The sequence below is a fragment of the Podarcis gaigeae genome (genome assembly GCF_964106915.1).
Source record: "Podarcis gaigeae genome assembly, chromosome: 2".
Classification (NCBI taxonomy): domain Eukaryota; kingdom Metazoa; phylum Chordata; class Lepidosauria; order Squamata; family Lacertidae; genus Podarcis; species Podarcis gaigeae.
The window spans coordinates 80,823,210-80,835,255 of record NC_139679.1 but is presented as its reverse complement, the minus strand read 5'-3'; positions in this window follow the sequence as shown (position 1 = coordinate 80,835,255).

Sequence of the window (12,046 nt, the reverse complement as noted above, 5' to 3'; positions counted from 1 at the left end):
CTACAATAACCCTGAAGCCAGCAAGCAGCCCATCCTCATTCCCACTCATTATCAGACACAGAAAAGGCGTTTGCTTTTGGGTCTTGTTGCAATGGTTTCTTCTTGATTCCGTATCTGGGTCGATATATGTAGGCTGCTGCCGGCCTTGTACTGCATTTGCCTGGGCGTAAACGTCATTCAGCTCGGCGGGATTTGCTCTTCTGAAGACACCTGGCTAGGATTACACTGCAGAAGAATTGTCATCCCAATAAAGGAGATTTTAACGACAGCTTCAATCAAAATAGCAACCAGAGCCCTTTGCTGAGTCTCTGATTCTGAAAGAAACACAAAGCAAGGCGTATATGTGGCTCTCGAAAATGCTGGGCTCACACATAATGATTTAGGCCTTTATTCTTTCTGTAAATAGGAATTATAGGACCTCAGTACGTGCTGCTGGAAGAGTGATCAACTTAATACAGATCTCATGTACCGAATGTATTAAAGTTCACTTACAAGCAATCCATTTTCTGTATTCCTTAGCAATAGGCCGCTTAGGTAACTGCCCGTGCAATTTTATGCGTGCCTATCCTAGAAGCAAAAGCAGCATCTGATTAAGTGGACTGCTCGTGCCCTCGGAAATGGGTTAATGCTTAGGATGCTACGTGACTCTTTGCTCATTCGCTGCTGCAGCAGCAGCAACAAACTGACACAGCTAACCCACTGGAAATCGTTACTCGGGTGAAGACAGTGTGGAGCTGCAGTCCTTAGAATGACTTGCCTCGGAGCAGACGGGCTTAGGAATTGCGAAACTGCAGTCTTGGGCTCACTTGTCCGGGAGAAAGTTCCATTTCTCTCAGTGGGGGTTGACTTCTCAGTAGGCGCTAGAAGTTTGCACGGTCGAGTCTTGCAAAAAAGCAAAACTGAGTAGGCCCCCATAATTAAATGCGTCCAAAGGCCGTAGCTCAGTAGAAAAGCATCTCCAAGCACCGCAGGGAATAGTCGCTGTCTATAACCCTGGAGAGCCGCTGCCAGTCAGTACAGACGATACTGAATTCCATGGACCAATGATCTGACTCAGCAGAAGACCGTTTCCTGAGTTTGCCGGGAGAATTCCGCAGATGAGGCCGACCAAGCCCCTCTCCAGTTGCAGCAATGGCGGAATCATCCGCCCTTGAAAGAAATCCCAAAGGAATTCATTCGGCCTTACTTCGGAGTAATCGGAGCAGGATGAGCCAGTGCTTCGTTTAGACGAGACGTGCCAAATAAGAATATCACGTTCATATCTATAAAACACTTGACTGTATATCTTTACTGTTTGTTGCCTTATTGGAACGACCTTTAGTCAACTGAGCGATTAAGAGAGTTTACCAAGAGTCTGCAGACGTTTTCTAAATACAGCCGTGGAAAATCGAAGTGACCCCCTCTGTGGCTTGGGCTTCCAACGTGATTTGGAACCGGCACCGAAAACCGTCGAGAGCCCCTGGACCTTGTGAACGGATGGGGAATTGCAGCTGGCCGGATATACAGTATATCTGAACTCCAATGACTCCGGTTCGACAGCGTCCAGGTTAATAGGCGGCTGTGTCCCGCTAAAATAAGCACGACGTCTAATAGCTTTGCAAAAGAAAATAGGATACTTAAGGCATTGCCCAGCAACAACTGGCTGATTTAAAGTTCTGGCCATTTTAACGGGGGAATTTCAGCAAGTGCTCAAAGCGGCCATGCGTACTTGGGATAACGCCCTGTTGACCTGTCAGGGGACTTACTTCTAAATCTCTCCAGGAACGCTTCAAAAAAGTGTTTAATATTGGTTGGATCATGTCCTTATTTCGCAGGTGGAGTAGGACTTTACTGGGTTTTTTCCGCCTTTCCTATTTTGGGGGAGGCGGGTAGTTTTGTTTGTGGCTGTTGTGCGTAGTGAAACTTAAAAAGTCAATAAAGAATAATAACACTAGCGAAAATGAACCAGGACGTAATGCCGATTCGTCTCTGTTTCCTTATCGGTACTGAATGGCACCAAGCTGTCCAACCAGTGGCCTCTGTTTGATTGGCAAGGGCGCTCGTGGGCGCCTCTCCTTGAACTTGGGAAAAGGAGGATGACCAGATTTGTATTCCTACCTCATCCAAGTTATGGGAAACCAACCCTACGAGTGACCTGGGGCCGGTTCATACAGATGTGCTCCTTACCTGGTGTCAAGGACACAAGGACCTGCCTTCTTACAGAGGTTTTGTTTTGTTTACACAACCAGGAGGTGTATGTATTTAGTCAAATTAGCCCACTGTTGTCTGCACTGTCTGGCAGCGACTGGCCACGCTCTCTGCTAGCCCAGAGATGCTGGGGGTCGAACCTATGACCTGAGCCAGGGCCCTTCCCCTCTGAAGGGGCCGTCGCAGATGCAACACCGCAGACAGACCTTCCACAGGGCAGTCAGATGCAGTTTCCTTCCTCGTCGCCATCAGTTCATACGCTGCCTTGGCCAAAACATTAGTTCATCTCACGCAGCTCTACATCAAGGGTAACCAACGCGGTGCTTTCCAGATGTGGTCTCCAGATATGCTCTCCTCTTCCCATCAACCCCTGGGTCAGCACTGCCAATGTTTAGGGGTGATGGGAGCTGGCAGAGGAAGGGGCATAACTCTTCGGGGCCTTAAGCATGAAAGACAATGACGCTCAATAATTTGGGTGGTGTGTGTGTGCTCACCGGCGTTAGGCCTGATGGAGAAGAGGGAATAGTGGTGGATATAGGGAAACATTGTGGATATAGCTATAGATATAGATACAGGTATAGATATTACGATTTCCTCTTTCTGGCACTGCAGCTTCGTCCCCTCATATGTAGATCGCATTTGAAGGGACTCCGTTTACCTCTGACTCTCCTCTAGGCTTGCAGACATTACACTGCAATCTTATGCATATCTACTGAGCAGTAAGTCCCACGGAGTTCAATGGATCTTGACGTCCGGAAAGTGTGCATAAGACTGCAGTTTTGCACTCAAGGGAATGGCTTTTTGGAACTGCCACTCGTGAGCTACCACGCTCCAAAGGCAGCGTTTCCTGGCTTGGTCCAATAACTCGAATGCGACTACTTCGGAGTAAAACGGTCATGGATGGCAGCCAGGTCTAGAAGTCCATAGCAGTACAATCAACATAGCGAAGATTTGGGGTGGATCCAGACGACCGTTTTACCTGGTGATGATATATGGTCGTCTGGATTCACCCTGAACTTCAGAAGGGTTGGGGAGTCAGATGTGAGCTACGAATATGCCTTTTGTAGGAATGGATATAGCTAAATAATAGATACTCTCCTAGTGCCTAAATACATTCCTACACCTGTAACATCGGCTTCTCGGGATTCCTGCACCTCCAAGGCGGCCTCGAGGAGGACCTGCCCGACTCATCGGACAACAAAGGAGGCTCCTTGCTTCAGAACTGTCGTTTGGTATGACGCGCAAACGCAATCGACCCCTCGAATCATACAATTAAAGAATCGACTACTATTTCTTAAATAGGAAGACGACAACATTATGCACATCCCCCCCACCCCCACGCAGTGAGATGTAGCGGGTGTACAAAGCAAACGCGGCGTGGATAGGAAGCACTGGGGAGAGGAAACCGAATTAAGGAAGGCTCCGAGGCTTCCCAGTGGAGTCGTAAGGTCTCGGGGCCGACGCAAGTCCGCCTCAAACTGTTCCACACCAGCAGAGGGGAACACACTCTTGACTTGGAAACTCCTTAGGATAGGGAACCCAACGCTTTTCCCAGCGCAAAGAAGCCGCTGTTCCCACAGGGCGGACCATGAGCGGAGGCAGTCCCATTGGCACCAAGAGTTCACCGGCGAGGAGGACAGACATCAGTTTCAACCGAGTCGATGCATGTTTAGTTCGACGGAATTTAAGCGAGTGCCATTCCCAAAACTTCGGTTCTGTTGGCCTGGATACCTCGGCTCGCCCGTTGTTCACATATCTAGAAAGACAGAATATGGTTGGGCAGATATTTGGAGCAAGGTGCATACAGACATGAATTGCGATTAGAATTACTCTAGATTCCACTTTTTTGGGGGGGGGGAACTCTTCCGCTATCGACTAGTGTGTGAACCAAACTGGGAGAGGGGGAGGCATAACTGACGCTTGCCTGTGGCAGGACTGAGACCCACAGTCGCTTTGGAAAGAGAGAGATTATTTCACAGATCCTTCATCTCCATCTATTTATCTGACTTCATGTTTATCTTGGGCTTTAGCCACGTCCTCTAGGCGCTTCGCGGATTAAAATCAATAACATGTAAATACAATGAACCATCAACTCAAACAACCCAGGCAGAAGCACCATTTAGAACCAGTTTCGTTTCGTAATCAAAATAGGCCGGTGAGAAACTTCGCTTTGCTTTACGCACATTATATATATAAAACAACAACACCTTCCGAGAATATCCACAGCGGGACGGGATATAAAGAATCTCAGATTTATTACAAATGGAATTTCCGGAGATATTTCCTCCCTCCTGAGTCACAAACCACAGCCAGAGAACTTGGGGGACTAGGCAGAAGCGACTGCAGATTCGCCACAGATTTCCTCTGGGAGTCGTGGCCACGCCACCTCCCGGTACCTCCAGCAATGTCTAGACCAGGATTTGAGCAAGAAAAGTGGGCAGGGAGAGCAGAAAAGCGCCCGAGTACTATGTGGTTAACCTCGAAACCAGTCAAGGGAGAAATCCACCGATTTCAGTTTCCTAACCGAACCTACTTTCCATTAGCGGCGAGAGATTGTCATGCATATACAGTCTAGCAACTCGATCCTAAGCGCATTCCCTTGGAAACAGGGTCCACGGAAATCCCTGGCGCTTACTTCTTAGTAAACTGCACACTTTAGGAAGTGCGACTAAGCTTCGCCTTGAGATCTGCTGATCTGGGAAGGTTCATTGCAATTAACTTAACTCACTCTGGAGGATGTGAGTTGGGGATCGAGATTGTCAGAATGTCAAAGTTTAGTCTCGCCTTCAGTGGGAAGTAAGCCTCGCTAAACCTGGACTTACTCCTAACTCATCGCTCTTCATGGCCTCCTGAAGTTCTGATCAAATATCCAAGCACCCCGACGATCAACGAATGGACTTAGAAGTTACACTCCATTGGTTGTCATGAAATTTACTTTCGAGCGAGAGTGCTAAATATCACATCAACAGGGAATAGCAAACAACGCCGTCAGCCCCCAGGAAATTCTAGTCTTCTTCCCTTCCCTTCCTTTTTTCTTTTCTTCCTTTTTTTGTTGTTGTTGTTCATCTGAAATGAGATGCAGAGATAAATGATATTATCATTATCATTGGTATTAGTATTACAAAACTGCATCTTTTTTGTTGTTGTTGAGGACAACCTTAGGATTCACTCTCAGGGGCTGTGTGAGCACCTGATAAGGATAATTAACCACAATCTGATAACACAAAAAGGTTGTCCGAAGAACATTCGTGCGCTCATGGAGGACTATTGTTGTCTTTCACTTCCTCACAGTTATGTATTTATCCTGGTTTGGCAGTCGGCCGATCCCTCAGCTCTGTAGCTCAGCGGCAGAGGACCCGTTTGACATTCAGAAGGTCCCAGGTTCAGTCCCAGGCTTCTCCTGCCTCCTTCTCCAGCTGTCAGTCAGTGACAGTACTGAGCTAAATGGACCATTTTACTCGGCTTAAGGCGCTTTCCTATGTTCTCGTTGAAGATCAGCCGGGGAAATGGCAGGTTTTCTTTGGGGAGAGACACTTAGAGGAATGGAGGGCCGTAAATCAGGAATAAAACAACAGGCAAGGGCGCCAATAGGGCCGAAGAGCCTTACAAGCTGACCGTGGCGTTTCGTTATGCGCAGGCTTTTCTGGGAGAGGGTAAAGCGGGGCTTACTTCTAGGCGAGCATCCATAGCCGTCTATCTTGCGGCTTCGGGGGTCGAGAGTGGCCTCCAAGCCAGATCATCTCTTAGAATCATAGAATTGGAAGGGACCCTGCAGATCTCATCTAGTCCAATCCTCTGCAATGCAGGAATATATGCAGCTGTCCCACCCAGGGATCGAACCTGCGACCTTGGCATTATCAGCACCACGCTCTACCCAACTGAGCAACCTCAAGGAGGTGCCAAGGAAAGCACTGAAGGAAGCCAGGAAGAACTGTCGCTGTCTTCCGGGCCAGGGGCAGCCCAGGTGTCAGCCTTGCCAGATCTACTTCTCTCTGTGCGTGTTTTCTAAACTAAAAACCAAAGACTTACCAACCAGAGCCAGGTGGGGAAAAATACATACATTATATAATTAAAGGGGGGGGGGTCCCCTCTAAGCACATTCGAATCCTTGGGAATCTCAGGCTCCAAGGCAAATGTGGCCCTCCAAGGCTCCCTATCCGGCCCTCAGACCCTCTCCCTACAACACACCTCCCATCCCACAGGTAATACCTCTGATTGGCTCTCCTTCGCATCTCCCTTGAATGTTTTTGCGTGTTTGAAAATTGTGTTTGAACTCTGAGAATGCCTCTCCTTTGTCTGGCTGCCGGACAGAGGAGGCGGTGAGAGCGCTGGTGGAAACCAACCTCCCCTAGGAAAAGAGACATTTAATGTTCTTTGTTCTTCCTGCTTAAGTCTTCGGCCCCGCCCACCACGGGCATGTGGCCCCCGGAAGCTGCACAGAAGGAAATGCGGCCCTCGGACTGAGAAAGGTCCGTCCCCTCTGCTCTGTTTCCAAGAATTCGCCCACAGGACGGGAACTGAACCGAGTTCACAGCCCCAAAAACATTAACTTTATTAACTCCAGCAGCCTCATTTAAGCTGGGAAAGTTGTTTTATGGTCCTGAACTGGGAGTCAGAAACCCGCCTCGATCGACTGTACTCACCCAGAGATCTATCAGTAGGCCCCGATCCACCTTCTGCCCACCCTTTGGGAGACACAGAGACACCCTGGAGGTGAAAAGGAGGGGGAAGCGTGTAAGAAACGGAAGCTTTAAAGGAGTAAGAGGAGTTCGGCGACACTTTTTGCACTTGGAAAAAGGAGATGGGCGAGGCGACCTAACTCCGTATGCTTAAAACTAGCCTTGGGCACCTTTTACTGGAAATCAGAGGGAATATTGAACTCCACTGAGAGTTCCAGTGCGTTGCAATGTTGACTGTGTTCAAGTAATCTATGTTTTGCATCGTTATTAACTATTATTATTATTATTTAATCGGCCCCTCTTCCACATAAGCCGCTTTGATAATTTTTTTTTTAAAGGAGAAAGCGTCGTCTAGCGACATGCCTACCCAGAAATAAGTCTCGCTGGGTCCCAGGCAGAAGCACAAATGACTGAGGCAGGAATGGGGTAAGATGAGTTTAAAAACAACAACTTAAGTTAAAAATAAAATAAAGAGTGAAAACTAAGTCTCTTGGGACACACTGAGACTTACTGCATGCTTGCTTAGGCTCTCAACTATTTCCTACCCATGTTTTCATCAGGCGTCATTCTCCTGTCCTACTCTCAAGGCAATTTGTACTGGCCACATGACCCGGAAGCTGTCTGCCGACAAACGCCGGCTCCCTCGGCCAGTAAAGCGAGATGAGCACGCAACTCCAGAGTCCTCCACGACTGGACCCAATGGTCAGGGGTCCCTTTACTTTACCTTTACAATTTTAGCAGCCTTTTAGCTGCGGAGCCTTTCAACACAGGGCGATTATTCCATCTCCTTCACAAACATCTAATTGCATTTTCTCCTTATGGTTTTTGGTTGTTGTTGTTTTTTTTTTGTTTTTTTACTGGTATTGCTGTTGCGTTAGAAAAAAGAAAATAAGAAGTATGTCTCTGAAAATAAAATAAAAGACAAATCATTTGGAGGTCTGACTAAACTAACCCATACTCTGTTGAACTCAGCGGATTTTCCATCCGAGTAAACGTGCATAAGATCTGGGTGCGCGTTTTTTCACGCACGCATAATCAGTGTGCAGACCGATCCTGAGGCATGCTTACTGTGTCAGAGTCAAGTCCTACTGTTTTATTGCTTTATGAGGGGCTTCATTTTGAGCACGCACATTTAGGATTGGGCCGTCCGGGAAGTAACGCAGCCAGGTTTTTCAGGGCATTCCTTTGGATGGAAACTCGTATCCAGCGAATAGCTCTAGGAACAGGGAGATGGAATGTGCTACTATCGATCCTCCCAGACAAAACCGGTTTGACTCCACTTGGCCGGCTGAAGTGCAAGAGCAACGTGCCCCAAAGCCGGTGATCGATAATAGAAGGCTAATTGAAATGACACACCCGAAACTTCCCTCGGCCCACGCCTCACTTTCTATCCTACGTCCTGTGCCCTCCGTGGCTGTAGGAGTTCAGGTCAGAAAAAGGCAAAAGTTAATCGGGAGACGTTTAATCTCCGTAAGGGTGAAAACCAGACATCTTTAACAGATATATTCCTTTCGAGAAAACACTTCCTTCCCGCTTCTCCGCTATTTTTCTTTGCTCCTCAAACCCAACGCTAGAATAAAATTCGACACGAGTTGTTTGTTTGTTTTGGTTTTTTTTAAGAGAAAAACAAGGAGCCTATTTCCACTTTTCACACCCATAAAGTTTCGAGCCCCCTTTAGGCAGGATTCTAATGCAAAGCAAAACCAGGCATTATCGAAGGCTGAAGTCCTGTGCGCACTCACTGTGCAGCGCAAGTCCTTCAGAGTAAATGCGCACAGGTTGGCGTTGCACAGTGCATGCAGAATCTTCTCTTTTCCCACTGGGGCTGTGAGTATGCAAATGAATTCCTTACAGAATGGGACCACGATCCCCTTTCTTTAATATATGTCACTTTTCTAGCCTTTTTACTAAGAACTCAGAAGTAACTACCTGAGCCTCGCCCCTTTTGCTGCCTCTGCTGAATTTTGGAACCGAAACGTGGGCTCGTATTTTTCTCCTTCCCTATTATCTGGATCTGTCCATTTCTTGCCAAGGAAGCGTGCCTGGTTTTCTCATCAGAAACCGCTCCACATCCTGCGATTTACTGTATCTGAAAAAAAGCACAAAGCGTAAGGCGAGAGCTGGAGCGCTGTTAAGTGGAACCGACCTAGGCTGCGCGCCGCTTTTCACTGCAGCTAAGAAACTCGAATTCCCGAGAGAGAGAGAGAGAGAGAGCGCTCAGGATCCGACCCTCCAGCCTTTGCAGAGAAGAGCGAGCTCAGCCTACTAGCAGTCCCTTGACGTCCTCGTCGATTTCACCCCAGCCGCTGCTGGAGAGGCGGGAGCTGCTAATCCGGACTCACTTCTTCCGCTGCTCCTTAACAGCCACAGAATCCGGCCGGACAATTGCGAGATTGCTTTCCACACACTCCCTCTTTTTCTCCTTCTTCTCCCAGAGGGCTGTTGTGCTGGGGACGCCTCCTCTGGATGACACACCCGTCTTTGGACTGGCCCCCAAACTGCTCCCCAACGACGCCCCGTGCGCTTGATGAAAATGGCCCATTTGGAACAAAAGGGAGCAATTTGCAGCCTTCCTGAAAATCCTTTGCAGATGCAAGGCAGGAGGAGCGTGCGCTGGTGAAGTCGGGCGCTGTTCCTGAGGAGGAGGAGGAGGTGGTAGTGATCCTGCGGGTGGCCAGCAGCCCCACTTCCTGGCAAGGGAGTCCTGGCTCCATGGAAACCAGGGGAAATTGCTTCCGAGTAATGAGTGCAGGATTGCGGGTACGGGTCTGGGGCTGAGGCTCGAAGGAGTCCAGACTGGGAGGAATTGCCCGACCAGATCTGGCCTCAAAGAAGAGGAATCTGCCCGGACTCGTTCAGTTCCAGCGAAGGTGATTGCGCCGGATTACTGTCGGGGAAAGACGGAGCAAGTGAGAAATGCGGGGCGGGGGTAGATGTCCTCACCTTCCGCACCAAGACAACCTCGCCGCCGCTCCTGGTGCATTTGGGCGAGGCGGAACCGGCCAGAATTAAGCCATTTCTAAACCCTGCTGGTTAACAAGATAGTTCACCATACTCAGCATTTAAATAGCTCAGGTCGAAAACAATGAGATTCTTTAAAGTGCTGGACTTTGGCTGGATCGTTGCCATTTTGTTACAGAAAAAGATGTAGCTCCTACCGAGCGCTTAGTTCCTTTCCCCGTTGCTTCTTCCGAGCTGCGCTTGCACCATTTAGCAACAGAGAGCTATCACACCACGCATCTGCACTCTTGATATTTTTATCTCTCCGATTATATCTAGTGTGTCCTCTTTTAAAAAAAACAAGCGGACACCCTGTTTCTTGCTGCTTTACATTATACAGACTTTTATAGAACTGGTCCCGTAGGAGATAAGGCAGGTCAGGTCTCGCCACGACGAGGAACTTTGTGCAACGATTCACAAGATCGTAATGTCGCGACAATTGACATAAACATTAGGCAGAGTTAATGGCCAAGGGGCCCTACAGAAGAATGATCTGCCTGTCTTATCCCCAGCTACCTCAGTGCTTAAAAAGACCGAGGAACCATGGTGTAGAACAATAGCAACGCACAATATTTTTTTTCCTATTTTATTTTATTATAAAACCACATTTGAAGGGTTGAAGGTGCTCCATTCTTAGTTATGCGCATTGAGAAGGAGTCTTTGCAGATTTCAGTGGGGACCTCACCGCAAACTGCAGCGCGTGCTTAAGACCCAGAAAGCCAGATCCGTTTTTCCCTCTCACGCGCGCGCGCTCCTTTACCCTTACTGCCCGCCTGTTCTGGCAGTGCTAACAGGGCGGATCCGTGCTCCTGATCTTTCAGGGCAACCTTGTAAATGGATGGGTGGCTCTTAAAACTGCGTACGTCAGCGTGACTAGGAAACTCAGACGTGTGCCTTACTCCGTATTCACTGAATCCGAATTGAGAGGATCCGAATTGAGTGATCACCTGAGCTAGCAGTCTAGAAAGCCACCAGATCACTAGCTGAACCCCACCCGCCCCCGTCCCTTCCTGCACCCTAGAGATTTCCAGAGAACAAAGAAATCAGGGCAGGAATAGGTCGACGTGCTCTGTAAGCTCGACGTCGCTCGATTAAAAGCTCAGCCTTGTCACTTGTACCCCTGACATCAGCTGGTTGCGGGAGAGGGGACCCCAAAGTGGACAAGAGTTGATAATCAAAGAATGTTTCCATTAACCTCTCACTTTTCCCAGCACAGAGCAAATGGCCAACTCCTGGGCCCTGGGAAGGAGGCGACAAAAGTTGCAGCCTGGACCATCTTTGCTTTGTAACCGGCCCTTCAGGGAGGAAACGGAGGGGCTGTCGAGCAGGGGTAAAAGATGGATAAGTGGACGGAATCTGCAACAGCAGCAACAGCAACAGCATTGTAGTTTTTCACCTCCTTTTTAATGTAAAGGATAAGGGAGCAGGATTGGCATCCCTGATCTTAACAGAAAGGAGATAAGTGCCGCTGAACCCTCATCTTTCTGCGAGTTTGACCGTCAAAGCTCCCATTGGACTTTTATATATGGGCCTCAATCTATGGTTAGCTGATACAAACCTGAAAGAGCCTTTATTTATTTGCTTATTTCTTACATCTCTACCCCACCTTTGCGCCTTGTCCTCCCCACCAGTAGCGTAGCGTGGGTTGTCAGCACCCGGGGCAAGGCAAGTAATTTGCGCCCCCTAACCTGTGGATTTGCACCCCTTTACCCTAACCCCCAGATATTGCGCCCGGTGCGGCCGGCCCCCCCTGCACCCCCCACGCTACGCCACTGCTCCCCACTCCATTTCATCCTTCCAACGGCAACCTTGTGAGCTAGGACAGGCTGAGAAACTGTGATTGGCCCCAGGTCATACAGTGAGATTCCTGGCCTAGTGGGGTCTAGAACCCTGAATCCAATGATATGTGGTGGTCTTGTAGTAAGGTTACAGCTTACTGGGAAGTGACATAATGAATTGAAAAAGATGTTTAAAAACACACACCACAAAACCTAAGAAGCTTTCCTTTTGGGAATTATAGGGGCAGAACTATCCAAACTGTCAGGGCCATCTTAAGGTTATCTAGCGCTGTGGTGCAAAGCTCCCCATTTCCCAGAGTTTTTTAGGGAGGACGGATCTGCTGGCAGGGTTGGGGGAGGCGGGCAGTGGCAGGAGGGCAGCTCCTCTGGCGGAGAAGAGGC